General features: G+C 39.6%; 20 non-coding genes across 20 annotated transcripts; all 20 read left to right on the forward strand.

The window, feature by feature from the left end:
• The first annotated feature begins 243 nt into the window (after positions 1 to 243).
• On the forward strand, positions 244 to 315 carry TRNAP-UGG (transfer RNA proline (anticodon UGG)). The gene has a single exon. It is a non-coding gene; the product is annotated as a tRNA-Pro (tRNA).
• A 288-nt stretch (positions 316 to 603) lies between these two features.
• On the forward strand, positions 604 to 676 carry TRNAV-CAC (transfer RNA valine (anticodon CAC)). The gene has a single exon. It is a non-coding gene; the product is annotated as a tRNA-Val (tRNA).
• Positions 677 to 2,771: 2,095 nt separating this feature from the next.
• Positions 2,772 to 2,843, forward strand: TRNAP-UGG (transfer RNA proline (anticodon UGG)). The gene has a single exon. It is a non-coding gene; the product is annotated as a tRNA-Pro (tRNA).
• A 288-nt stretch (positions 2,844 to 3,131) lies between these two features.
• Positions 3,132 to 3,204, forward strand: TRNAV-CAC (transfer RNA valine (anticodon CAC)). The gene has a single exon. It is a non-coding gene; the product is annotated as a tRNA-Val (tRNA).
• A 2,189-nt stretch (positions 3,205 to 5,393) lies between these two features.
• Positions 5,394 to 5,465, forward strand: TRNAP-UGG (transfer RNA proline (anticodon UGG)). Its single transcript has one exon. It is a non-coding gene; the product is annotated as a tRNA-Pro (tRNA).
• Positions 5,466 to 5,753: 288 nt separating this feature from the next.
• TRNAV-CAC (transfer RNA valine (anticodon CAC)) lies at positions 5,754 to 5,826 on the forward strand. Its single transcript has one exon. It is a non-coding gene; the product is annotated as a tRNA-Val (tRNA).
• A 2,201-nt stretch (positions 5,827 to 8,027) lies between these two features.
• On the forward strand, positions 8,028 to 8,099 carry TRNAP-AGG (transfer RNA proline (anticodon AGG)). The gene has a single exon. It is a non-coding gene; the product is annotated as a tRNA-Pro (tRNA).
• A 288-nt stretch (positions 8,100 to 8,387) lies between these two features.
• On the forward strand, positions 8,388 to 8,460 carry TRNAV-UAC (transfer RNA valine (anticodon UAC)). The gene has a single exon. It is a non-coding gene; the product is annotated as a tRNA-Val (tRNA).
• A 2,422-nt stretch (positions 8,461 to 10,882) lies between these two features.
• On the forward strand, positions 10,883 to 10,954 carry TRNAP-AGG (transfer RNA proline (anticodon AGG)). The gene has a single exon. It is a non-coding gene; the product is annotated as a tRNA-Pro (tRNA).
• A 288-nt stretch (positions 10,955 to 11,242) lies between these two features.
• TRNAV-CAC (transfer RNA valine (anticodon CAC)) lies at positions 11,243 to 11,315 on the forward strand. Its single transcript has one exon. It is a non-coding gene; the product is annotated as a tRNA-Val (tRNA).
• A 2,417-nt stretch (positions 11,316 to 13,732) lies between these two features.
• On the forward strand, positions 13,733 to 13,804 carry TRNAP-UGG (transfer RNA proline (anticodon UGG)). The gene has a single exon. It is a non-coding gene; the product is annotated as a tRNA-Pro (tRNA).
• Positions 13,805 to 14,092: 288 nt separating this feature from the next.
• TRNAV-CAC (transfer RNA valine (anticodon CAC)) lies at positions 14,093 to 14,165 on the forward strand. The gene has a single exon. It is a non-coding gene; the product is annotated as a tRNA-Val (tRNA).
• A 2,188-nt stretch (positions 14,166 to 16,353) lies between these two features.
• On the forward strand, positions 16,354 to 16,425 carry TRNAP-UGG (transfer RNA proline (anticodon UGG)). The gene has a single exon. It is a non-coding gene; the product is annotated as a tRNA-Pro (tRNA).
• A 288-nt stretch (positions 16,426 to 16,713) lies between these two features.
• On the forward strand, positions 16,714 to 16,786 carry TRNAV-CAC (transfer RNA valine (anticodon CAC)). Its single transcript has one exon. It is a non-coding gene; the product is annotated as a tRNA-Val (tRNA).
• A 2,186-nt stretch (positions 16,787 to 18,972) lies between these two features.
• TRNAP-UGG (transfer RNA proline (anticodon UGG)) lies at positions 18,973 to 19,044 on the forward strand. Its single transcript has one exon. It is a non-coding gene; the product is annotated as a tRNA-Pro (tRNA).
• A 288-nt stretch (positions 19,045 to 19,332) lies between these two features.
• On the forward strand, positions 19,333 to 19,405 carry TRNAV-CAC (transfer RNA valine (anticodon CAC)). The gene has a single exon. It is a non-coding gene; the product is annotated as a tRNA-Val (tRNA).
• Positions 19,406 to 21,516: 2,111 nt separating this feature from the next.
• On the forward strand, positions 21,517 to 21,588 carry TRNAP-UGG (transfer RNA proline (anticodon UGG)). The gene has a single exon. It is a non-coding gene; the product is annotated as a tRNA-Pro (tRNA).
• Positions 21,589 to 21,876: 288 nt separating this feature from the next.
• TRNAV-CAC (transfer RNA valine (anticodon CAC)) lies at positions 21,877 to 21,949 on the forward strand. The gene has a single exon. It is a non-coding gene; the product is annotated as a tRNA-Val (tRNA).
• Positions 21,950 to 24,074: 2,125 nt separating this feature from the next.
• On the forward strand, positions 24,075 to 24,146 carry TRNAP-UGG (transfer RNA proline (anticodon UGG)). The gene has a single exon. It is a non-coding gene; the product is annotated as a tRNA-Pro (tRNA).
• Positions 24,147 to 24,434: 288 nt separating this feature from the next.
• Positions 24,435 to 24,507, forward strand: TRNAV-CAC (transfer RNA valine (anticodon CAC)). The gene has a single exon. It is a non-coding gene; the product is annotated as a tRNA-Val (tRNA).
• The last annotated feature ends 1,113 nt before the right edge of the window (positions 24,508 to 25,620 follow it).

Here is a 25,620-nt window from a genome sequence, read left to right on the forward strand (position 1 = left end):
TCTCTTTAGGCTCTAGCCAATGCAGAAATATATAAATAACTGCTGACTTCCTGTAAGACTTGTCCAATGCTGAGAAAAAAGAAAAGGGGACACTTACAAATGATAGTGCTATCGTTTGAGAAAGGGTAAGTTGACACTGAATTTCCTGTGAATTCACAGACCAAGCATGAAAAAGACCCCAGCATGATCTTCATTGCGGGCTTAGAGCTGGTATTACCTTTTCAGAGGTGAGGGTCTTTCAACGGCTCGTTGGTCTAGGGGTATGATTCTCGCTTTGGGTGCGAGAGGTCCCGGGTTCAAATCCCGGACGAGCCCTTTCATTGGTGCTCTTTTGAAGTATGCATTTCAAAGCCAATATCAATTTTCTCTTTGCAGTAGTGGATGATTATTTGCTAGAGTCTCATGCTTTTAACCTTGCCCTGCCTGAGCAAATAGGAAACATTTCTCTTTAAGCATTTTGCAAAAATGCTGAACTTGCAAGGCATATACAAGCGTTCAGATAGGGCTGTCGGGCAGGTTGCATGAAAGAAATCTAAAACCAGATGCCCTTGGAATAGTCTGTTTTGAGCAGTTTCATCACAGAAGAATCACCTGTAGGTATCTGTTTCTGTAGTGTAGTGGTTATCACGTTCGCCTCACACGCGAAAGGTCCCCGGTTCGAAACCGGGCAGAAACACTAGTTATATTGTCTTGGCTGCAATGTTGAGAGTTGCCGTTTTGCATGAAATTGTCCAGGCCCTGAAGATGGGTTCATGCAGTCTCGTTCCAAGAAAGTGAATTCTCTTAAAAACAATAACATAATTGGCATGTGGATGTATCTGTTGATTCACAAACCTCACTTTCAAAAGAGCCCTGCATTCGGTTCAATGCTCAACCAGAACAAGCATTAACTTTGAGAATTGTTGGCACCAACAGGCCTCCAATTTTAGTGGAGTGTTTCTGGTTTTAAGTGCTGAGGCTTGGGCTCAATTCCAAGATGATCCTTCTCAAGGTGATGATACAAATGCATCGTCACCTTTTCGTTTAATGTCAGAATTGTTTATTTCCATTTGGTGGTGTATGAATGCTTTCGACAGTATGGGGATTTTTTCTAGCCTTGCATGAATAAAAGCATATCACTCCTCTTTATGTATTTTTCTAATACATTTATATTTGCATCTCCTCTCCTAGCATGCATTTTTGACTATCTTACAGGCTGTATATAATAAGTATCAATTCAGGGGCGCTTCTACTACTCAAATCACAACTGTTCTATCACGACATTGATAAGCAATCTGCATCTGCTTCTGTTGTGTATTGGTTATCATATTTACCTGACGTGTGAAAGTCCCATGTTTGACAGTGCACGTTAACAAAGAAACCAATGATGTTTATTAAAAGTTGTCTTGTGTTTTGGTTACCTTGCATCAGCCAAAACGTGCCAGAGATGACTTCATTTGCAGTCACTTGAAAAGTAGGGATTCTCAAATAAATGGCAAGAGGTTGAAACAAATCCAAAGAAATGCATGGCATATCTATGAGTAGGTGTATGCATGTATCCATATATAAAGATAGATAGATAGATAGATAGATAGATAGATAGATAGATAGATAGATAGATAGATAGATAGATAGATAGATAGATAGATAGATAGATAGATAGATAGATAGATAGATATAGGGAGAGAGAGAGCGTTAATATAAACAGAGACTTTATTTTCAATCAAGCGGTATTTTCTTTCCTTTAGGAGCAGAATGTTCTGATCATCAGCGCACCAGAATGTAGTGCTTGGTTGGCAAGCATCACATATTGTGATGTGTTAGCTAAGAGTTCCATGTCCTTCAGACTCATATATTCCTCTGTAGTTGTACCTTGGTGATTCCACAAAACATGGCATCATAATCAGCATTCTACTGCCACAGAGTGGACAGAGAAACCATTTAGAATTTCCCTGAAAAAGAAAAAAAGCATACTTAGGCAGAGCTTTGTGGACAGGAAGGACATTAGAGCAAGTGAGGAATAAGCACTGCTTTTGTTAATTTACATAGGCAGAACAGAGACTGCTGGGAAAAGCCTGAAATTAAAGGCACAGAAAATGCCTGCTTCTGGAGAGAACACTAAGAAGCATTGAAAGTTTTTCCTCTGACCCTGGCCACTCTTAAGAGGAATCCTATGATAGTCAGCAGGACCCACCCTAAAAAGGAAGGGAAAGCCATTTGGACCCTTTCCACCTTTCCTTGATCGAGCCTGATTGAGCGCTGATTGAGCGGATAAGCACATAAGCACATGTACTTCTCATTTTGGGAAGGCATTGCTTAGCTTGTTACCAGCAGCTCAGTTATGTTATGATGTTAGAGGCTATGCAAGGAATGCTTTAGTCCTGCATCAGGCAGTTTTTATTGCTTCTTGCATTCAAGAGATAGATAATTAGCCAGAATCTGTGGCCCAGCTATTCACCTTGGCATTCCGATTTGCACAAAGGGAATAAGTATTTGAGAGAAAAGGCAAAATGTGTTTCTTATGTTGTTATGAACAGCTTTTTATTCTTTCTCTTTAGGCTCTAGCCAATGCAGAAATATATAAATAACTGCTGACTTCCTGTAAGACTTGTCCAATGCTGAGAAAAAATAAAAGGGGACACTTACAAATGATAGTGCTATCGTTTGAGAAAGGGTAAGTTGACACTGAATTTCCTGTGAATTCACAGACCAAGCATGAAAAAGACCCCAGCATGATCTTCATTGCGGGCTTAGAGCTGGTATTACCTTTTCAGAGGTGAGGGTCTTTCAACGGCTCGTTGGTCTAGGGGTATGATTCTCGCTTTGGGTGCGAGAGGTCCCGGGTTCAAATCCCGGACGAGCCCTTTCATTGGTGCTCTTTTGAAGTATGCATTTCAAAGCCAATATCAATTTTCTCTTTGCAGTAGTGGATGATTATTTGCTAGAGTCTCATGCTTTTAACCTTGCCCTGCCTGAGCAAATAGGAAACATTTCTCTTTAAGCATTTTGCAAAAATGCTGAACTTGCAAGGCATATACAAGCGTTCAGATAGGGCTGTCGGGCAGGTTGCATGAAAGAAATCTAAAACCAGATGCCCTTGGAATAGTCTGTTTTGAGCAGTTTCATCACAGAAGAATCACCTGTAGGTATCTGTTTCTGTAGTGTAGTGGTTATCACGTTCGCCTCACACGCGAAAGGTCCCCGGTTCGAAACCGGGCAGAAACACTAGTTATATTGTCTTGGCTGCAATGTTGAGAGTTGCCGTTTTGCATGAAATTGTCCAGGCCCTGAAGATGGGTTCATGCAGTCTCGTTCCAAGAAAGTGAATTCTCTTAAAAACAATAACATAATTGGCATGTGGATGTATCTGTTGATTCACAAACCTCACTTTCAAAAGAGCCCTGCATTCGGTTCAATGCTCAACCAGAACAAGCATTAACTTTGAGAATTGTTGGCACCAACAGGCCTCCTATTTTAGTGGAGTGTTTCTGGTTTTAAGTGCTGAGGCTTGGGCTCAATTCCTAGATGATCCTTCTCAAGGTGATGATACAAATGCATCGTCACCTTTTCGTTTAATGTCAGAATTGTTTATTTCCATTTGGTGGCGTATGAATGCTTTCGACAGTATGGGGATTTTTTCTAGCCTTGCATGAATAAAAGCATATCACTCCTCTTTATGTATTTTTCTAATACATTTATATTTGCATCTCCTCTCCTAGCATGCATTTTTGACTATCTTACAGGCTGTATATAATAAGTATCAATTCAGGGGCGCTTCTACTACTCAAATCACAACTGTTCTATCACGACATTGATAAGCAATCTGCATCTGCTTCTGTTGTGTATTGGTTATCATATTTACCTGACGTGTGAAAGTCCCATGTTTGACAGTGCACGTTAACAAAGAAACCAAGGATTTTTATTAAAAGTTGTCTTGTGTTTTGGTTACCTTGCATCAGCCAAAACGTGCCAGAGATGACTTCATTTGCAGTCACTTGAAAAGTAGGGATTCTCAAATAAATGGCAAGAGGTTGAAACAAATCCAAAGAAATGCATGGCATATCTATGAGTAGGTGTATGCATGTATCCATATATAAAGATAGATAGATAGATAGATAGATAGATAGATAGATAGATAGATAGATAGATAGATAGATAGATAGATAGATAGATAGATAGATAGATAGATAGATAGATAGATAGATAGATAGATAGATAGATAGATAGATAGATAGATAGATAGATAGATAGATAGATAGATAGATAGATAGATAGATAGATAGATAGATATAGGGAGAGAGAGAGCGTTAATATAAACAGAGACTTTATTTTCAATCAAGCGGTATTTTCTTTCCTTTAGGAGCAGAATGTTCTGATCATCAGCGCACCAGAATGTAGTGCTTGGTTGGCAAGCATCACATATTGTGATGTGTTAGCTAAGAGTTCCATGTCCTTCAGACTCATATATTCCTCTGTAGTTGTACCTTGGTGATTCCACAAAACATGGCATCATAATCAGCATTCTACTGCCACAGAGTGGACAGAGAAACCATTTAGAATTTCCCTGAAAAAGAAAAAAAGCATACTTAGGCAGAGCTTTGTGGACAGGAAGGACATTAGAGCAAGTGAGGAATAAGCACTGCTTTTGTTAATTTACATAGGCAGAACAGAGACTGCTGGGAAAAGCCTGAAATTAAAGGCACAGAAAATGCCTGCTTCTGGAGAGAACACTAAGAAGCATTGAAAGTTTTTCCTCTGACCCTGGCCACTCTTAAGAGGAATCCTATGATAGTCAGCAGGACCCACCCTAAAAAGGAAGGGACAGCCATTTGGACCCTTTCCACCTTTCCTATATCTCGCCTGATCGAGCCTGATCGAGTGCTGATTGAGCGGATAAGCACATAAGCACATGTACTTCTCATTTTGGGAAGGCATTGCTTAGCTTGTTACCAGCAGCTCAGTTATGTTATGATGTTAGAGGCTATGCAAGGAATGCTTTAGTCCTGCATTAGGCAGTTTTTATTGCTTCTTGCATTCAAGAGATAGATAATTAGCCAGAATCTGTGGCCCAGCTATTCACCTTGGCATTCCGATTTGCACAAAGGGAATAAGTATTTGAGAGAAAAGGCAAAATGTGTTTCTTATGTTGTTATGAACAGCTTTTTATTCTTTCTCTTTAGGCTCTAGCCAATGCAGAAATATATAAATAACTGCTGACTTCCTGTAAGACGTGTCCAATGCTGAGACAAAATAAAAGGGGACACTTACAAATGATAGTGCTATCGTTTGAGAAAGGGTAAGATGACACTGAATTTCCTGTGAATTCACAGACCAAGCATGAAAAAGACCCCAGCATGATCTTCATTGCGGGCTTAGAGCTGGTATTACCTTTTCAGAGGTGAGGGTCTTTCAACGGCTCGTTGGTCTAGGGGTATGATTCTCGCTTTGGGTGCGAGAGGTCTTGGGTTCAAATCCCGGACGAGCCCTTTCATTGGTGCTCTTTTGAAGTATGCATTTCAAAGCCAATATCAATTTTCTCTTTGCAGTAGTGGATGATTATTTGCTAGAGTCTCATGCTTTTAACCTTGCCCTGCCTGAGCAAATAGGAAACATTTCTCTTTAAGCATTTTGCAAAAATGCTGAACTTGCAAGGCATATACAAGCGTTCAGATAGGGCTGTCGGGCAGGTTGCATGAAAGAAATCTAAAACCAGATGCCCTTGGAATAGTCTGTTTTGAGCAGTTTCATCACAGAAGAATCACCTGTAGGTATCTGTTTCTGTAGTGTAGTGGTTATCACGTTCGCCTCACACGCGAAAGGTCCCCGGTTCGAAACCGGGCAGAAACACTAGTTATATTGTCTTGGCTGCAATGTTGAGAGTTGCCGTTTTGCATGAAATTGTCCAGGCCCTGAAGATGGGTTCATGCAGTCTCGTTCCAAGAAAGTGAATTCTCTTAAAAACAATAACATAATTGGCATGTGGATGTATCTGTTGATTCACAAACCTCACTTTCAAAAGAGCCCTGCATTCGGTTCAATGCTCAACCAGAACAAGCATTAACTTTGAGAATTGTTGGCACCAACAGGCCTCCTATTTTAGTGGAGTGTTTCTGGTTTTAAGTGCTGAGGCTTGGGCTCAATTCCTAGATGATCCTTCTCAAGGTGATGATACAAATGCATCGTCACCTTTTCGTTTAATGTCAGAATTGTTTATTTCCATTTGGTGGTGTATGAATGCTTTCGACAGTATGGGGATTTTTTCTAGCCTTGCATGAATAAAAGCATATCACTCCTCTTTATGTATTTTTCTAATACATTTATATTTGCATCTCCTCTCCTAGCATGCATTTTTGACTATCTTACAGGCTGTATATAATAAGTATCAATTCAGGGGCGCTTCTACTACTCAAATCACAACTGTTCTATCACGACATTGATAAGCAATCTGCATCTGCTTCTGTTGTGTATTGGTTATCATATTTACCTGACGTGTGAAAGTCCCATGTTTGACAGTGCACGTTAACAAAGAAACCAATGATTTTTATTAAAAGTTGTCTTGTGTTTTGGTTACCTTGCATCAGCCAAAACGTGCCAGAGATGACTTCATTTGCAGTCACTTGAAAAGTAGGGATTCTCAAATAAATGGCAAGAGGTTGAAACAAATCCAAAGAAATGCATGGCATATCTATGAGTAGGTGTATGCATGTATCCATATATAAAGATAGATAGATAGATAGATAGATAGATAGATAGATAGATAGAGATATAGATAGATAGATAGATAGATAGATAGATAGATAGATAGATAGATAGATAGATAGATAGATAGATAGATAGATAGATAGATAGATAGATAGATAGATAGATAGATAGATAGATAGATAGATAGATAGATAGATAGATAGATAGATAGATAGATAGATATAGGGAGAGAGAGAGCGTTAATATAAACAGAGACTTTATTTTCAATCAAGCGGTATTTTCTTTCCTTTAGGAGCAGAATGTTCTGATCATCAGCGCACCAGAATGTAGTGCTTGGTTGGCAAGCATCACATATTGTGATGTGTTAGCTAAGAGTTCCATGTCCTTCAGACTCATATATTCCTCTGTAGTTGTACCTTGGTGATTCCACAAAACATGGCATCATAATCAGCATTCTACTGCCACAGAGTGGACAGAGAAACCATTTAGAATTTCCCTGAAAAAGAAAAAAAGCATACTTAGGCAGAGCTTTGTGGACAGGAAGGACATTAGAGCAAGTGAGGAATAAGCACTGCTTTTGTTAATTTACATAGGCAGAACAGAGACTGCTGGGAAAAGCCTGAAATTAAAGGCACAGAAAATGCCTGCTTCTGGAGAGAACACTAAGAAGCATTGAAAGTTTTTCCTCTGACCCTGGCCACTCTTAAGAGGAATCCTATGATAGTCAGCAGGACCCACCCTAAAAAGGAAGGGACAGCCATTTGGACCCTTTCCACCTTTCCTATATCTCGCCTGATCGAGCCTGATCGAGCGCTGATTGAGCGGATAAGCACATAAGCACATGTACTTCTCATTTTGGGAATGCATTGCTTAGCTTGTTACCAGCAGCTCAGTTATGTTATGATGTTAGAGGCTATGCAAGGAATGCTTTAGTCCTGCATTAGGCAGTTTTTATTGCTTCTTGCATTCAAGAGATGGATAACTAGCCAGAATCTGTGGCCCAGCTATTCACCTTGGCATTCCGATTTGCACAAAGGGAATCAGTATTGGAGAGAAAAGGCAAAATGTGTTTCTTATGTTGTTATGAACAGCTTTTTATTCTTTCTCTTTAGGCTCTAGCCAATGCAGAAATATATAAATAACTGCTGACTTCCTGTAAGACGTGTCCAATGCTGAGACAAAATAAAATAGGACACTTACAAATGATAGTGCTATCGTTTGAGAAAGGGTAAGTTGACACTGAATTTCCTGTGAATTCACAGACCAAGCATGAAAAAGACCCCAGCATGATCTTCATTGCGGGCTTAGAGCTGGTATTACCTTTTCAGAGGTGAGGGTCTTTCAACGGCTCGTTGGTCTAGGGGTATGATTCTCGCTTAGGGTGCGAGAGGTCCTGGGTTCAAATCCCGGACGAGCCCTTTCATTGGTGCTCTTTTGAAGTATGCATTTCAAAGCCAATATTAATTTTCTCTTTGCAGTAGTGGATGCATATTTGCTAGAGTCTCATGCTTTTAACCTTGCCCTGCCTGAGCAAATAGGAAACATTTCTCTTTAAGCATTTTGCAAAAATGCTGAACTTGCAAGGCATATACAAGCGTTCAGATAGGGCTGTCGGGCAGGTTGCATGAAAGAAATCTAAAACCAGATGCCCTTGGAATAGTCTGTTTTGAGCAGTTTCATCACAGAAGAATCACCTGTAGGTATCTGTTTCTGTAGTGTAGTGGTTATCACGTTCGTCTTACACGCAAAAGGTCACCGGTTCGAAACCGGGTAGAAACACTAGTTTTATTGTCTTGGCTGCAATGTTGAGAGTTGCCGTTTTGCATGAAATTGTCCAGGCCCTGAAGATGGGTTCATGCAGTCTCGTTCCAAGAAAGTGAATTCTCTTAAAAACAATAACATAATTGGCATGTGGATGTATCTGTTGATTCACAGACCTCACTTTCAAAAGAGCCCTGCATTCGGTTCAATGCTCAACCAGAACAAGCATTAACTTTGAGAATTGTTGGCACCAACAGGCCTCTTATTTTAGTGGAGTGTTTCTGGTTTTTAAGTGCTGAGGCTTGGGCTCAATTCCTAGATGATACTTCTCAAGGTGATGATACAAATGCATCGTCACCTTTTCGTTTAATGTCAGAATTGTTTATTTCCATTTGGTGGTGTATGAATGCTTTCGACAGTATGGGGATTTTTTCTAGCCTTGCATGAATAAAAGCATATCACTCCTCTTTATGTATTTTTCTAATACATTTATATTTGCATCTCCTCTCCTAGCATGCATTTTTGACTATCTTACAGGCTGTATATAATAAGTATCAATTCAGGGGCGCTTCTTCTACTCAAATCACAACTGTTCTATCACGACATTGATAAGCAATCTGCATCTGCTTCTGTTGTGTATTGGTTATCATATTTACCTGACGTGTGAAAGTCCCATGTTGGACAGTGCACGTTAACAAAGAAACCAATGATTTTTATTAAAAGTTGTCTTGTGTTTTGGTTACCTTGCATCAGCCAAACCGTGCCAGAGATTACTTCATTTGCAGTCACTTGAAAAGTAGGGATTCTCAAATAAATGGCAAGAGGTTGAAACAAATCCAAAGAAATGCATGGCATATCTATGTGTAGGTGTATGCATGTATCCATATATAAAGATAGATAGATAGATAGATAGATAGATAGATAGATAGATAGATAGATAGATAGATAGATAGATAGATAGATAGATAGATAGATAGATAGATAGATAAATAGATGGATGGATGGATGGATGGATGGATGGATGGATGGATGGATGGATGGATGGATGGATGGATGGATGGATGGATGGATGGATGGATGGATGAATGGATAGACGGACAGACAGACAGACAGACAGACAGACAGACAGACAGACAGACAGACAGACAGACAGACAGACAGACAGACAGATAGATAGGTAGATAGATAGATAGATAGATAGATAGATAGATAGATAGATAGATAGATAGATAGATAGATAGATAGATAGATAGATAGATAGATAGATAGATAGATAGATAGATAGATAGATAGATAGATAGATAGATAGATAGATATAGGGAGAGAGAGAGCGTTAATATAAACAGAGACTTTATTTTCAATCAAGCGGTCTTTTCTTTCCTTTAGGAGCAGAATGTTCTGATCATCAGCGCACCAGAATGTAGTGCTTGGTTGGCAAGCATCACATATTGTGATGTGTTAGCTAAGAGTTCCATGTCCTTCAGACTCATATATTCCTCTGTAGTTGTACCTTGGTGATTCCACAAAACATGGCATCATAATCAGCATTCTACTGCCACAGAGTGGACAGAGAAACCATTTAGAATTTCCCTGAAAAAGAAAAAAAGCATACTTAGGCAGAGCTTTGTGGACAGGAAGGACATTAGAGCAAGTGAGGAATAAGCACTGCTTTTGTTAATTTACATAGGCAGAACAGAGACTGCTGGGAAAAGCCTGAAATTAAAGGCACAGAAAATGCCTGCTTCTGGAGAGAACACTAAGAAGCATTGAAAGTTTTTCCTCTGACCCTGGCCACTCTTAAGAGGAATCCTATGATAGTCAGCAGGACCCACCCTAAAAAGGAAGGGACAGCCATTTGGACCCTTTCCACCTTTCCTATATCTCGCCTGATCGAGCCTGATTGAGCGCTGATTGAGCGGATAAGCACATAAGCACATGTACTTCTCATTTTGGGAATGCATTGCTTAGCTTGTTACCAGCAGCTCAGTTATGTTATGATGTTAGAGGCTATGCAAGGAATGCTTTAGTCCTGCATTAGGCAGTTTTTATTGCTTCTTGCATTCAAGAGATAGATAACTAGCCAGAATCTGTGGCCCAGCTATTCACCTTGGCATTCCGATTTGCACAAAGGGAATCAGTATTGGAGAGAAAAGGCAAAATGTGTTTCTTATGTTGTTATGAACAGCTTTTTATTCTTTCTCTTTAGGCTCTAGCCAATGCAGAAATATATAAATAACTGCTGACTTCCTGTAAGACGTGTCCAATGCTGAGACAAAATAAAAGGGGACACTTACAAATGATAGTGCTATCGTTTGAGAAAGGGTAAGTTGACACTGAATTTCCTGTGAATTCACAGACCAAGCATGAAAAAGACCCCAGCATGATCTTCATTGCGGGCTTAGAGCTGGTATTACCTTTTCAGAGGTGAGGGCCTTTCAACGGCTCGTTGGTCTAGGGATATGATTCTCGCTTAGGGTGCGAGAGGTCCCGGGTTCAAATCCCGGACGAGCCCTTTCATTGGTGCTCTTTTGAAGTATGCATTTCAAAGCCAATATTAATTTTCTCTTTGCAGTAGTGGATGCATATTTGCTAGAGTCTCATGCTTTTAACCTTGCCCTGCCTGAGCAAATAGGAAACATTTCTCTTTAAGCATTTTGCAAAAATGCTGAACTTGCAAGGCATATACAAGCGTTCAGATAGGGCTGTCGGGCAGGTTGCATGAAAGAAATCTAAAACCAGATGCCCTTGGAATAACCTGTTTTGAGCAGTTTCATCACAGAAGAATCACCTGTAGGTATCTGTTTCTGTAGTGTAGTGGTTATCGCGTTTGCCTCACACGCGAAAGGTCCCCGGTTCGAAACCGGGCAGAAACACTAGTTATATTGTCTTGGCTGCAATGTTGAGAGTTGCCGTTTTGCATGAAATTGTCCAGGCCCTGAAGATGGGTTCATGCAGTCTCGTTCCAAGAAAGTGAATTCTCTTAAAAACAATAACATAATTGGCATGTGGATGTATCTGTTGATTCACAGACCTCACTTTCAAAAGAGCCCTGCATTCGGTTCAATGCTCAACCAGAACAAGCATTAACTTTGAGAATTGTTGGCACCAACAGGCCTCTTATTTTAGTGGAGTGTTTCTGGTTTTTAAGTGCTGAGGCTTGGGCTCAATTCCTAGATGATCCTTCTCAAGGTGATGATACAAATGCATCGTCACCTTTTCGTTTAATGTCAGAATTGTTTATTTCCATTTGGTGGTGTATGAATGCTTTCGACAGTATGGGGATTTTTTCTAGCCTTGCATGAATAAAAGCATATCACTCCTCTTTATGTATTTTTCTAATACATTTATATTTGCATCTCCTCTCCTAGCATGCATTTATGACTATCTTACAGGCTGTATATAATAAGTATCAATTCAGGGGCGCTTCTTCTACTCAAATCACAACTGTTCTATCACGACATTGATAAGCAATCTGCATCTGCTTCTGTTGTGTATTGGTTATCATATTTACCTGACGTGTGAAAGTCCCATGTTGGACAGTGCACGTTAACAAAGAAACCAATGATTTTTATTAAAAGTTGTCTTGTGTTTTGGTTACCTTGCATCAGCCAAACCGTGCCAGAGATTACTTCATTTGCAGTCACTTGAAAAGTAGGGATTCTCAAATAAATGGCAAGAGGTTGAAACAAATCCAAAGAAATGCATGGCATATCTATGTGTAGGTGTATGCATGTATCCATATATAAAGATAGATAGATAGATAGATAGATAGATAGATAGATAGATAGATAGATAGATAGATAGATAGATAGATAGATAGATAGATAGATAGATAGATAGATAGATAGATAGATAGATAGATAGATAGATAGATAGATAGATAGATAGATAGATAAATAGATGGATGGATGGATGGATGGATGGATGGATGGATGGATGGATGGATGGATGGATGAATGGATGGATGAATGGATAGACGGACAGACAGACAGACAGACAGACAGACAGACAGACAGACAGACAGACAGACAGACAGACAGACAGATAGATAGATAGATAGATAGATAGATAGATAGATAGATAGATAGATAGATAGATAGATAGATAGATAGATAGATAGATAGATAGATAGATAGATAGATAGATAGATAGATAGATAGATTGATAGAGGGAGAGAGAGAGTGTTAATATAAACAGAGACTTTATTTTCAATCAAGCGGTATTTTCTTTCCTTTAGGAGCAGAATGTTCTGATCATCAGCGCACCAGAATGTAGTGCTTGGTTGGCAAGCATCACATATTGTGATGTGTTAGCTAAGAGTTCCATGTCCTTCAGACTCATATATTCCTCTGTAGTTGTACCTTGGTGATTCCACAAAACATGGCATCATAATCAGCATTCTACTGCCACAGAGTGGACAGAGAAACCATTTAGAATTTCCCTGAAAAAGAAAAAAAGCATACTTAGGCAGAGCTTTGTGGACAGGAAGGACATTAGAGCAAGTGAGGAATAAGCACTGCTTTTGTTAATTTACATAGGCAGAACAGAGACTGCTGGGAAAAGCCTGAAATTAAAGGCACAGAAAATGCCTGCTTCTGGAGAGAACACTAAGAAGCATTGAAAGTTTTTCCTCTGACCCTGGCCACTCTTAAGAGGAATCCTATGATAGTCAGCAGGACCCACCCTAAAAAGGAAGGGAAAGCCATTTGGACCCTTTCCACCTTTCCTATATCGAGCCTGATTGAGCGCTGATTGAGCGGATAAGCACATAAGCACATAAGCACATGTACTTCTCATTTTGGGAAGGCATTGCTTAGCTTGTTACCAGCAGCTCAGTTATGTTATGATGTTAGAGGCTATGCAAGGAATGCTTTAGTCCTGCATTAGGCAGTTTCTATTGCTTCTTGCATTCAAGAGATAGATAATTAGCCAGAATCTGTGGCCCAGCTATTCACCTTGGCATTCCGATTTGCACAAAGGGAATAAGTATTTGAGAGAAAAGGCAAAATGTGTTTCTTATGTTGTTATGAACAGCTTTTTATTCTTTCTCTTTAGGCTCTAGCCAATGCAGAAATATATAAATAACTGCTGACTTCCTGTAAGACTTGTCCAATGCTGAGAAAAACATAAAAGGGGACACTTACAAATGATAGTGCTATCGTTTGAGAAAGGGTAAGTTGACACTGAATTTCCTGTGAATTCACAGACCAAGCATGAAAAAGACCCCAGCATGATCTTCATTGCGGGCTTAGAGCTGGTATTACCTTTTCAGAGGTGAGGGTCTTTCAACGGCTCGTTGGTCTAGGGGTATGATTCTCGCTTTGGGTGCGAGAGGTCCTGGGTTCAAATCCCGGACGAGCCCTTTCATTGGTGCTCTTTTGAAGTATGCATTTCAAAGCCAATATCAATTTTCTCTTTGCAGTAGTGGATGATTATTTGCTAGAGTCTCATGCTTTTAACCTTGCCCTGCCTGAGCAAATAGGAAACATTTCTCTTTAAGCATTTTGCAAAAATGCTGAACTTGCAAGGCCTATACAAGCGTTCAGATAGGGCTGTCGGGCAGGTTGCATGAAAGAAATCTAAAACCAGATGCCCTTGGAATAGTCTGTTTTGAGCAGTTTCATCACAGAAGAATCACCTGTAGGTATCTGTTTCTGTAGTGTAGTGGTTATCACGTTCGCCTCACACGCGAAAGGTCCCCTGTTCGAAACCGGGCAGAAACACTAGTTATATTGTCTTGGCTGCAATGTTGAGAGTTGCCGTTTTGCATGAAATTGTCCAGGCCCTGAAGATGGGTTCATGCAGTCTCGTTCCAAGAAAGTGAATTCTCTTAAAAACAATAACATAATTGGCATGTGGATGTATCTGTTGATTCACAAACCTCACTTTCAAAAGAGCCCTGCATTCGGTTCAATGCTCAACCAGAACAAGCATTAACTTTGAGAATTGTTGGCACCAACAGGCCTCCTATTTTAGTGGAGTGTTTCTGGTTTTAAGTGCTGAGGCTTGGGCTCAATTCCTAGATGATCCTTCTCAAGGTGATGATACAAATGCATCGTCACCTTTTTGTTTAATGTCAGAATTGTTTATTTCCATTTGGTGGTGTATGAATGCTTTCGACAGTATGGGGATTTTTTCTAGCCTTGCATGAATAAAAGCATATCACTCCTCTTTATGTATTTTTCTAATACATTTATATTTGCATCTCCTCTCCTAGCATGCATTTTTGACTATCTTACAGGCTGTATATAATAAGTATCAATTCAGGGGCGCTTCTACTACTCAAATCACAACTGTTCTATCACGACATTGATAAGCAATCTGCATCTGCTTCTGTTGTGTATTGGTTATCATATTTACCTGACGTGTGAAAGTCCCATGTTTGACAGTGCACGTTAACAAAGAAACCAATGATTTTTATTAAAAGTTGTCTTGTGTTTTGGTTACCTTGCATCAGCCAAAACGTGCCAGAGATGACTTCATTTGCAGTCACTTGAAAAGTAGGGATTCTCAAATAAATGGCAAGAGGTTGAAACAAATCCAAAGAAATGCATGGCATATCTATGAGTAGGTGTATGCATGTATCCATATATAAAGATAGATAGATAGATAGATAGATAGATAGATAGATAGATAGATAGATAGACAGACAGATAGATAGATAGATAGATAGATAGATAGATAGATAGATAGATAGATAGATAGATAGATAGATAGATAGATAGATAGATAGATAGATAGATAGATAGATAGATAGATAGATAGATAGATATAGGGAGAGAGAGAGCGTTAATATAAACAGAGACTTTATTTTCAATCAAGCGGTATTTTCTTTCCTTTAGGAGCAGAATGTTCTGATCATCAGCGCACCAGAATGTAGTGCTTGGTTGGCAAGCATCACATATTGTGATGTGTTAGCTAAGAGTTCCATGTCCTTCAGACTCATATATTCCTCTGTAGTTGTACCTTGGTGATTCCACAAAACATGGCATCATAATCAGCATTCTACTGCCACAGAGTGGACAGAGAAACCATTTAGAATTTCCCTGAAAAAGAAAAAAAGCATACTTAGGCAGAGCTTTGTGGACAGGAAGGACATTAGAGCAAGTGAGGAATAAGCACTGCTTTTGTTAATTTACATAGGCAGAACAGAGACTGCTGGGAAAAGCCTGAAATTAAAGGCACAGAAAATGCCTGCTTCTGGAGAGAACACTAAGAAGCATTGAAAGTTTTTCCTCTGACCCTGGCCACTCTTAAGAGGAATCCTATGATAGTCAGCAGGACCCACCCTAAAAAGGAAGGGAAAGCCATTTGGACCCTTTCCACCTTTCCTTGATCGAGCCTGATCGAGCGCTGATCGAGCGCTGATCGAGCGCTGATCGAGCGCTGATCGAGCGGATAAGCACATGTACTTCTCATTTTGGGAAGGCATTGCTTAGCTTGTTACCAGCAGCTCAGTTATGTTATGATGTTAGAGGCTATGCAAGGAATGCTTTAGTCCTGCATTAGGCAGTTTTTATTGCTTCTTGCATTCAAGAGATAGATAATTAGCCAGAATCTGTGGCCCAGCTATTCACCTTGGCATTCCGATTTGCACAAAGGGAATAAGTATTTGAGAGAAAAGGCAAAATGTGTTTCTTATGTTGTTATGAACAGCTTTTTATTCTTTCTCTTTAGGCTCAAGCCAATGCAGAAATATATAAATAACTGCTGACTTCCTGTAAGACTTGTCCAATGCTGAGAAAAAATAAAAGGGGACACTTACAAATGATAGTGCTATCGTTTGAGAAAGGGTAAGTTGACACTGAATTTCCTGTGAATTCACAGACCAAGCATGAAAAAGACCCCAGCATGATCTTCATTGCGGGCTTAGAGCTGGTATTACCTTTTCAGAGGTGAGGGTCTTTCAACGGCTCGTTGGTCTAGGGGTATGATTCTCGCTTTGGGTGCGAGAGGTCCCGGGTTCAAATCCCAGACGAGCCCTTTCATTGGTGCTCTTTTGAAGTATGCATTTCAAAGCCAATATCAATTTTCTCTTTGCAGTAGTGGATGATTATTTGCTAGAGTCTCATGCTTTTAACCTTGCCCTGCCTGAGCAAATAGGAAACATTTCTCTTTAAGCATTTTGCAAAAATGCTGAACTTGCAAGGCATATACAAGCGTTCAGATAGGGCTGTCGGGCAGGTTGCATGAAAGAAATCTAAAACCAGATGCCCTTGGAATAGTCTGTTTTGAGCAGTTTCATCACAGAAGAATCACCTGTAGGTATCTGTTTCTGTAGTGTAGTGGTAATCACATTCGCCTCACACGCGAAAGGTCCCCGGTTCGAAACCGGGCAGAAACACTAGTTATATTGTCTTGGCTGCAATGTTGAGAGTTGCCGTTTTGCATGAAATTGTCCAGGCCCTGAAGATGGGTTCATGCAGTCTCGTTCCAAGAAAGTGAATTCTCTTAAAAACAATAACATACTTGGCATGTGGATGTATCTGTTGATTCACAGACCTCACTTTCAAAAGAGCCCTGCATTCGGTTCAATGCTCAACCAGAACAAGCATTAACTTTGAGAATTGTTGGCACCAACAGGCCTCTTATTTTAGTGGAGTGTTTCTGGTTTTTAAGTGCTGAGGCTTGGGCTCAATTCCTAGATGATCCTTCTCAAGGTGATGATACAAATGCATCGTCACCTTTTCGTTTAATGTCAGAATTGTTTATTTCCATTTGGTGGTGTATGAATGCTTTCGACAGTATGGGGATTTTTTCTAGCCTTGCATGAATAAAAGCATATCACTCCTCTTTATGTATTTTTCTAATACATTTATATTTGCATCTCCTCTCCTAGCATGCATTTTTGACTATCTTACAGGCTGTATATAATAAGTATCAATTCAGGGGCGCTTCTTCTACTCAAATCACAACTGTTCTATCACGACATTGATAAGCAATCTGCATCTGCTTCTGTTGTGTATTGGTTATCATATTTACCTGACGTGTGAAAGTCCCATGTTGGACAGTGCACGTTAACAAAGAAACCAATGATTTTTATTAAAAGTTGTCTTGTGTTTTGGTTACCTTGCATCAGCCAAAACGTGCCAGAGATGACTTCATTTGCAGTCACTTGAAAAGTAGGGATTCTCAAATAAATGGCAAGAGGTTGAAACAAATCCAAAGAAATGCATGGCATATCTATGAGTAGGTGTATGCATGTATCCATATATAAAGATAGATAGATAGATAGATAGATAGATAGATAGATAGATAGATAGATAGATAGATAGATGGATAGATAGATAGATAGATAGATAGATAGATAGATAGATAGATAGATAGATAGATAGATAGATAGATAGATAGATAGATAGATAGATAGATAGATAGATAGATAGATAGATAGATAGATAGATAGATATAGGGAGAGAGAGAGCGTTAATATAAACGGAGACTTTATTTTCAATCAAGCGGTATTTTCTTTCCTTTAGGAGCAGAATGTTCTGATCATCAGCGCACCAGAATGTAGTGCTTGGTTGGCAAGCATCACATATTGTGATGTGTTAGCTAAGAGTTCCATGTCCTTCAGACTCATATATTCCTCTGTAGTTGTACCTTGGTGATTCCACAAAACATGGCATCATAATCAGCATTCTACTGCCACAGAGTGGACAGAGAAACCATTTAGAATTTCCCTGAAAAAGAAAAAAAGCATACTTAGGCAGAGCTTTGTGGACAGGAAGGACATTAGAGCAAGTGAGGAATAAGCACTGCTTTTGTTAATTTACATAGGCAGAACAGAGACTGCTGGGAAAAGCCTGAAATTAAAGGCACAGAAAATGCCTGCTTCTGGAGAGAACACTAAGAAGCATTGAAAGTTTTTCCTCTGACCCTGGCCACTCTTAAGAGGAATCCTATGATAGTCAGCAGGACCCACCCTAAAAAGGAAGGGAAAGCCATTTGGACCCTTTCCACCTTTCCTATATCGAGCCTGATCGAGCCTGATTGAGCGCTGATTGAGCGGATAAGCACATAAGCACATGTACTTCTCATTTTGGGAAGGCATTGCTTAGCTTGTTACCAGCAGCTCAGTTATGTTATGATGTTAGAGGCTATGCAAGGAATGCTTTAGTCCTGCATTAGGCAGTTTTTATTGCTTCTTGCATTCAAGAGATAGATAATTAGCCAGAATCTGTGGCCCAGCTATTCACCTTGGCATTCCGATTTGCACAAAGGGAATAAGTATTTGAGAGAAAAGGCAAAATGTGTTTCTTATGTTGTTATGAACAGCTTTTTATTCTTTCTCTTTAGGCTCTAGCCAATGCAGAAATATATAAATAACTGCTGACTTCCTGTAAGACTTGTCCAATGCTGAGAAAAAATAAAAGGGGACACTTACAAATGATAGTGCTATCGTTTGAGAAAGGGTAAGTTGACACTGAATTTCCTGTGAATTCACAGACCAAGCATGAAAAAGACCCCAGCATGATCTTCATTGCGGGCTTAGAGCTGGTATTACCTTTTCAGAGGTGAGGGTCTTTCAACGGCTCGTTGGTCTAGGGGTATGATTCTCGCTTTGGGTGCGAGAGGTCCCGGGTTCAAATCCCGGACGAGCCCTTTCATTGGTGCTCTTTTGAAGTATGCATTTCAAAGCCAATATCAATTTTCTCTTTGCAGTAGTGGATGATTATTTGCTAGAGTCTCATGCTTTTAACCTTGCCCTGCCTGAGCAAATAGGAAACATTTCTCTTTAAGCATTTTGCAAAAATGCTGAACTTGCAAGGCATATACAAGCGTTCAGATAGGGCTGTCGGGCAGGTTGCATGAAAGAAATCTAAAACCAGATGCCCTTGGAATAGTCTGTTTTGAGCAGTTTCATCACAGAAGAATCACCTGTAGGTATCTGTTTCTGTAGTGTAGTGGTTATCACGTTCGCCTCACACGCGAAAGGTCCCTGGTTCGAAACCGGGCAGAAACACTAGTTATATTGTCTTCGCTGCAATGTTGAGAGTTGCCGTTTTGCATGAAATTGTCCAGGCCCTGAAGATGGGTTCATGCAGTCTCGTTCCAAGAAAGTGAATTCTCTTAAAAACAATAACATAATTGGCATGTGGATGTATCTGTTGATTCACAAACCTCACTTTCAAAAGAGCCCTGCATTCGGTTCAATGCTCAACCAGAACAAGCATTAACTTTGAGAATTGTTGGCACCAACAGGCCTCCTATTTTAGTGGAGTGTTTCTGGTTTTAAGTGCTGAGGCTTGGGCTCAATTCCAAGATGATCCTTCTCAAGGTGATGATACAAATGCATCGTCACCTTTTCGTTTAATGTCAGAATTGTTTATTTCCATTTGGTGGTGTATGAATGCTTTCGACAGTATGGGGATTTTTTCTAGCCTTGCATGAATAAAAGCATATCACTCCTCTTTATGTATTTTTCTAATACATTTATATTTGCATCTCCTCTCCTAGCATGCATTTTTGACTATCTTACAGGCTGTATATAATAAGTATCAATTCAGGGGCGCTTCTACTACTCAAATCACAACTGTTCTATCACGACATTGATAACCAATCTGCATCTGCTTCTGTTGTGTATTGGTTATCATATTTACCTGACGTGTGAAAGTCCCATGTTTGACAGTGCACGTTAACAAAGAAACCAATGATGTTTATTAAAAGTTGTCTTGTGTTTTGGTTACCTTGCATCAGCCAAAACGTGCCAGAGATGACTTCATTTGCAGTCACTTGAAAAGTAGGGATTCTCAAATAAATGGCAAGAGGTTGAAACAAATCCAAAGAAATGCATGGAATATCTATGAGTAGGTGTATGCATGTATCCATATATAAAAATAGATAGATAGATAGATAGATAGATAGATAGATAGATAGATAGATAGATAGATAGATAGATAGATAGATAGATAGATAGATAGATAGATAGATAGATAGATAGATAGATAGATAGATAGATATAGGGAGAGAGAGAGCGTTAATATAAACAGAGACTTTATTTTCAATCAAGCGGTATTTTCTTTCCTTTAGGAGCAGAATGTTCTGATCATCAGCGCACCAGAATGTAGTGCTTGGTTGGCAAGCATCACATATTGTGATGTGTTAGCTAAGAGTTCCATGTCCTTCAGACTCATATATTCCTCTGTAGTTGTACCTTGGTGATTCCACAAAACATGGCATCATAATCAGCATTCTACTGCCACAGAGTGGACAGAGAAACCATTTAGAATTTCCCTGAAAAAGAAAAAAAGCATACTTAGGCAGAGCTTTGTGGACAGGAAGGACATTAGAGCAAGTGAGGAATAAGCACTGCTTTTGTTAATTTACATAGGCAGAACAGAGACTGCTGGGAAAAGCCTGAAATTAAAGGCACAGAAAATGCCTGCTTCTGGAGAGAACACTAAGAAGCATTGAAAGTTTTTCCTCTGACCCTGGCCACTCTTAAGAGGAATCCTATGATAGTCAGCAGGACCCACCCTAAAAAGGAAGGGAAAGCCATTTGGACCCTTTCCACCTTTCCTTGATCGAGCCTGATTGAGCGCTGATTGAGCGGATAAGCACATAAGCACATGTACTTCTCATTTTGGGAAGGCATTGCTTAGCTTGTTACCAGCAGCTCAGTTATGTTATTATGTAAGAGGCTATGCAAAAAATGCTTTAGTCCTGCATTAGGCAGTTTTTATTGCTTCTTGCATTCAAGAGATAGATAATTAGCCAGAATCTGTGGCCCAGCTATTCACCTTGGCATTCCGATTTGCACAAAGGGAATAAGTATTTGAGAGAAAAGGCAAAATGTGTTTCTTATGTTGTTATGAACAGCTTTTTATTCTTTCTCTTTAGGCTCTAGCCAATGCAGAAATATATAAATAACTGCTGACTTCCTGTAAGACTTGTCCAATGCTGAGAAAAAATAAAAGGGGACACTTACAAATGATAGTGCTATCGTTTGAGAAAGGGTAAGTTGACACTGAATTTCCTGTGAATTCACAGACCAAGCATGAAAAAGACCCTAGCATGATCTTCATTGCGGGCTTAGAGCTGGTATTACCTTTTCAGAGGTGAGGGTCTTTCAACGGCTCGTTGGTCTAGGGGTATGATTCTCGCTTTGGGTGCGAGAGGTCCCGGGTTCAAATCCCGGACGAGCCCTTTCATTGGTGCTCTTTTGAAGTATGCATTTCAAAGCCAATATCAATTTTCTCTTTGCAGTAGTGGATGATTATTTGCTAGAGTCTCATGCTTTTAACCTTGCCCTGCCTGAGCAAATAGGAAACATTTCTCTTTAAGCATTTTGCAAAAATGCTGAACTTGCAAGGCATATACAAGCGTTCAGATAGGGCTGTCGGGCAGGTTGCATGAAAGAAATCTAAAACCAGATGCCCTTGGAATAGTCTGTTTTGAGCAGTTTCATCACAGAAGAATCACCTGTAGGTATCTGTTTCTGTAGTGTAGTGGTTATCACGTTCGCCTCACACGCGAAAGGTCCCCGGTTCGAAACCGGGCAGAAACACTAGTTATATTGTCTTGGCTGCAATGTTGAGAGTTGCCGTTTTGCATGAAATTGTCCAGGCCCTGAAGATGGGTTCATGCAGTCTCGTTCCAAGAAAGTGAATTCTCTTAAAAACAATAACATAATTGGCATGTGGATGTATCTGTTGATTCACAAACCTCACTTTCAAAAGAGCCCTGCATTCGGTTCAATGCTCAACCAGAACAAGCATTAACTTTGAGAATTGTTGGCACCAACAGGCCTCCTATTTTAGTGGAGTGTTTCTGGTTTTAAGTGCTGAGGCTTGGGCTCAATTCCTAGATGATCCTTCTCAAGGTGATGATACAAATGCATCGTCACCTTTTCGTTTAATGTCAGAATTGTTTATTTCCATTTGGTGGTGTATGAATGCTTTCGACAGTATGGGGATTTTTTCTAGCCTTGCATGAATAAAAGCATATCACTCCTCTTTATGTATTTTTCTAATACATTTATATTTGCATCTCCTCTCCTAGCATGCATTTTTGACTATCTTACAGGCTGTATATAATAAGTATCAATTCAAGGGCGCTTCTACTACTCAAATCACAACTGTTCTATCACGACATTGATAAGCAATCTGCATCTGCTTCTGTTGTGTATTGGTTATCATATTTACCTGACGTGTGAAAGTCCCATGTTTGACAGTGCACGTTAACAAAGAAACCAAGGATTTTTATTAAAAGTTGTCTTGTGTTTTGGTTACCTTGCATCAGCCAAAACGTGCCAGAGATGACTTCATTTGCAGTCACTTGAAAAGTAGGGATTCTCAAATAAATGGCAAGAGGTTGAAACAAATCCAAAGAAATGCATGGCATATCTATGAGTAGGTGTATGCATGTATCCATATATAAAGATAGATAGATAGATAGATAGATAGATAGATAGATAGATAGATAGATAGATAGATAGATAGATAGATAGATAGATAGATAGATAGATAGATAGATAGATAGATAGATAGATAGATAGATAGATAGATATAGGGAGAGAGAGAGCGTTAATATAAACAGAGACTTTATTTTCAATCAAGCGGTATTTTCTTTCCTTTAGGAGCAGAATGTTCTGATCATCAGCGCACCAGAATGTAGTGCTTGGTTGGCAAGCATCACATATTGTGATGTGTTAGCTAAGAGTTCCATGTCCTTCAGACTCATATATTCCTCTGTAGTTGTACCTTGGTGATTCCACAAAACATGGCATCATAATCAGCATTCTACTGCCACAGAGTGGACAGAGAAACCATTTAGAATTTCCCTGAAAAAGAAGAAAAGCATACTTAGGCAGAGCTTTGTGGACAGGAAGGACATTAGAGCAAGTGAGGAATAAGCACTGCTTTTGTTAATTTACATAGGCAGAACAGAGACTGCTGGGAAAAGCCTGAAATTAAAGGCACAGAAAATGCCTGCTTCTGGAGAGAACACTAAGAAGCATTGAAAGTTTTTCCTCTGACCCTGGCCACTCTTAAGAGGAATCCTATGATAGTCAGCAGGACCCACCCTAAAAAGGAAGGGACAGCCATTTGGACCCTTTCCACCTTTCCTATATCTCGCCTGATCGAGCCTGATCGAGTGCTGATTGAGCGGATAAGCACATAAGCACATGTACTTCTCATTTTGGGAAGGCATTGCTTAGCTTGTTACCAGCAGCTCAGTTATGTTATGATGTTAGAGGCTATGCAAGGAATGCTTTAGTCCTGCATTAGGCAGTTTTTATTGTTTCTTGCATTCAAGAGATAGATAATTAGCCAGAATCTGTGGCCCAGCTATTCACCTTGGCATTCCGATTTGCACAAAGGGAATAAGTATTTGAGAGAAAAGGCAAAATGTGTTTCTTATGTTGTTATGAACAGCTTTTTATTCTTTCTCTTTAGGCTCTAGCCAATGCAGAAATATATAAATAACTGCTGACTTCCTGTAAGACGTGTCCAATGCTGAGACAAAATAAAAGGGGACACTTACAAATGATAGTGCTATCGTTTGAGAAAGGGTAAGATGACACTGAATTTCCTGTGAATTCACAGACCAAGCATGAAAAAGACCCCAGCATGATCTTCATTGCGGGCTTAGAGCTGGTATTACCTTTTCAGAGGTGAGGGTCTTTCAACGGCTCGTTGGTCTAGGGGTATGATTCTTGCTTTGGGTGCGAGAGGTCCCGGGTTCAAATCCCGGACGAGCCCTTTCATTGGTGCTCTTTTGAAGTATGCATTTCAAAGCCAATATCAATTTTCTCTTTGCAGTAGTGGATGATTATTTGCTAGAGTCTCATGCTTTTAACCTTGCCCTGCCTGAGCAAATAGGAAACATTTCTCTTTAAGCATTTTGCAAAAATGCTGAACTTGCAAGGCATATACAAGCGTTCAGATAGGGCTGTCGGGCAGGTTGCATGAAAGAAATCTAAAACCAGATGCCCTTGGAATAGTCTGTTTTGAGCAGTTTCATCACAGAAGAATCACCTGTAGGTATCTGTTTCTGTAGTGTAGTGGTTATCACGTTCGCCTCACACGCGAAAGGTCCCCGGTTCGAAACCGGGCAGAAACACTAGTTATATTGTCTTGGCTGCAATGTTGAGAGTTGCCGTTTTGCATGAAATTGTCCAGGCCCTGAAGATGGGTTCATGCAGTCTCGTTCCAAGAAAGTGAATTCTCTTAAAAACAATAACATAATTGGCATGTGGATGTATCTGTTGATTCACAAACCTCACTTTCAAAAGAGCCCTGCATTCGGTTCAATGCTCAACCAGAACAAGCATTAACTTTGAGAATTGTTGGCACCAACAGGCCTCCTATTTTAGTGGAGTGTTTCTGGTTTTAAGTGCTGAGGCTTGGGCTCAATTCCTAGATGATCCTTCTCAAGGTGATGATACAAATGCATCGTCACCTTTTCGTTTAATGTCAGAATTGTTTATTTCCATTTGGTGGTGTATGAATGCTTTCGACAGTATGGGGATTTTTTCTATTCTTGCATGAATAAAAGCATATCACTCCTCTTTATGTATTTTTCTAATACATTTATATTTGCATCTCCTCTCCTAGCATGCATTTTTGACTATCTTACAGGCTGTATATAATAAGTATCAATTCAGGGGCGCTTCTACTACTCAAATCACAACTGTTCTATCACGACATTGATAAGCAATCTGCATCTGCTTCTGTTGTGTATTGGTTATCATATTTACCTGACGTGTGAAAGTCCCATGTTTGACAGTGCACGTTAACAAAGAAACCAATGATTTTTATTAAAAGTTGTCTTGTGTTTTGGTTACCTTGCATCAGCCAAAACGTGCCAGAGATGACTTCATTTGCAGTCACTTGAAAAGTAGGGATTCTCAAATAAATGGCAAGAGGTTGAAACAAATCCAAAGAAATGCATGGCATATCTATGAGTAGGTGTATGCATGTATCCATATATAAAGATAGATAGATAGATAGATAGATAGAGATATAGATAGATAGATAGATAGATAGATAGATAGATAGATAGATAGATAGATAGATAGATAGATAGATAGATAGATAGATAGATAGATAGATAGATAGATAGATAGATAGATAGATAGATAGATAGATAGATAGATGGATGGATGGATGGATGGATGGATGGATGGATGGATGGATGGATGGATGGATGGATGAATGGATGGATGAATAGATA

The sequence above is a fragment of the Lissotriton helveticus genome, chromosome 8 (assembly GCF_964261635.1).
Source record: "Lissotriton helveticus chromosome 8, aLisHel1.1, whole genome shotgun sequence".
NCBI classification, from domain to species: Eukaryota; Metazoa; Chordata; class Amphibia; order Caudata; family Salamandridae; genus Lissotriton; species Lissotriton helveticus.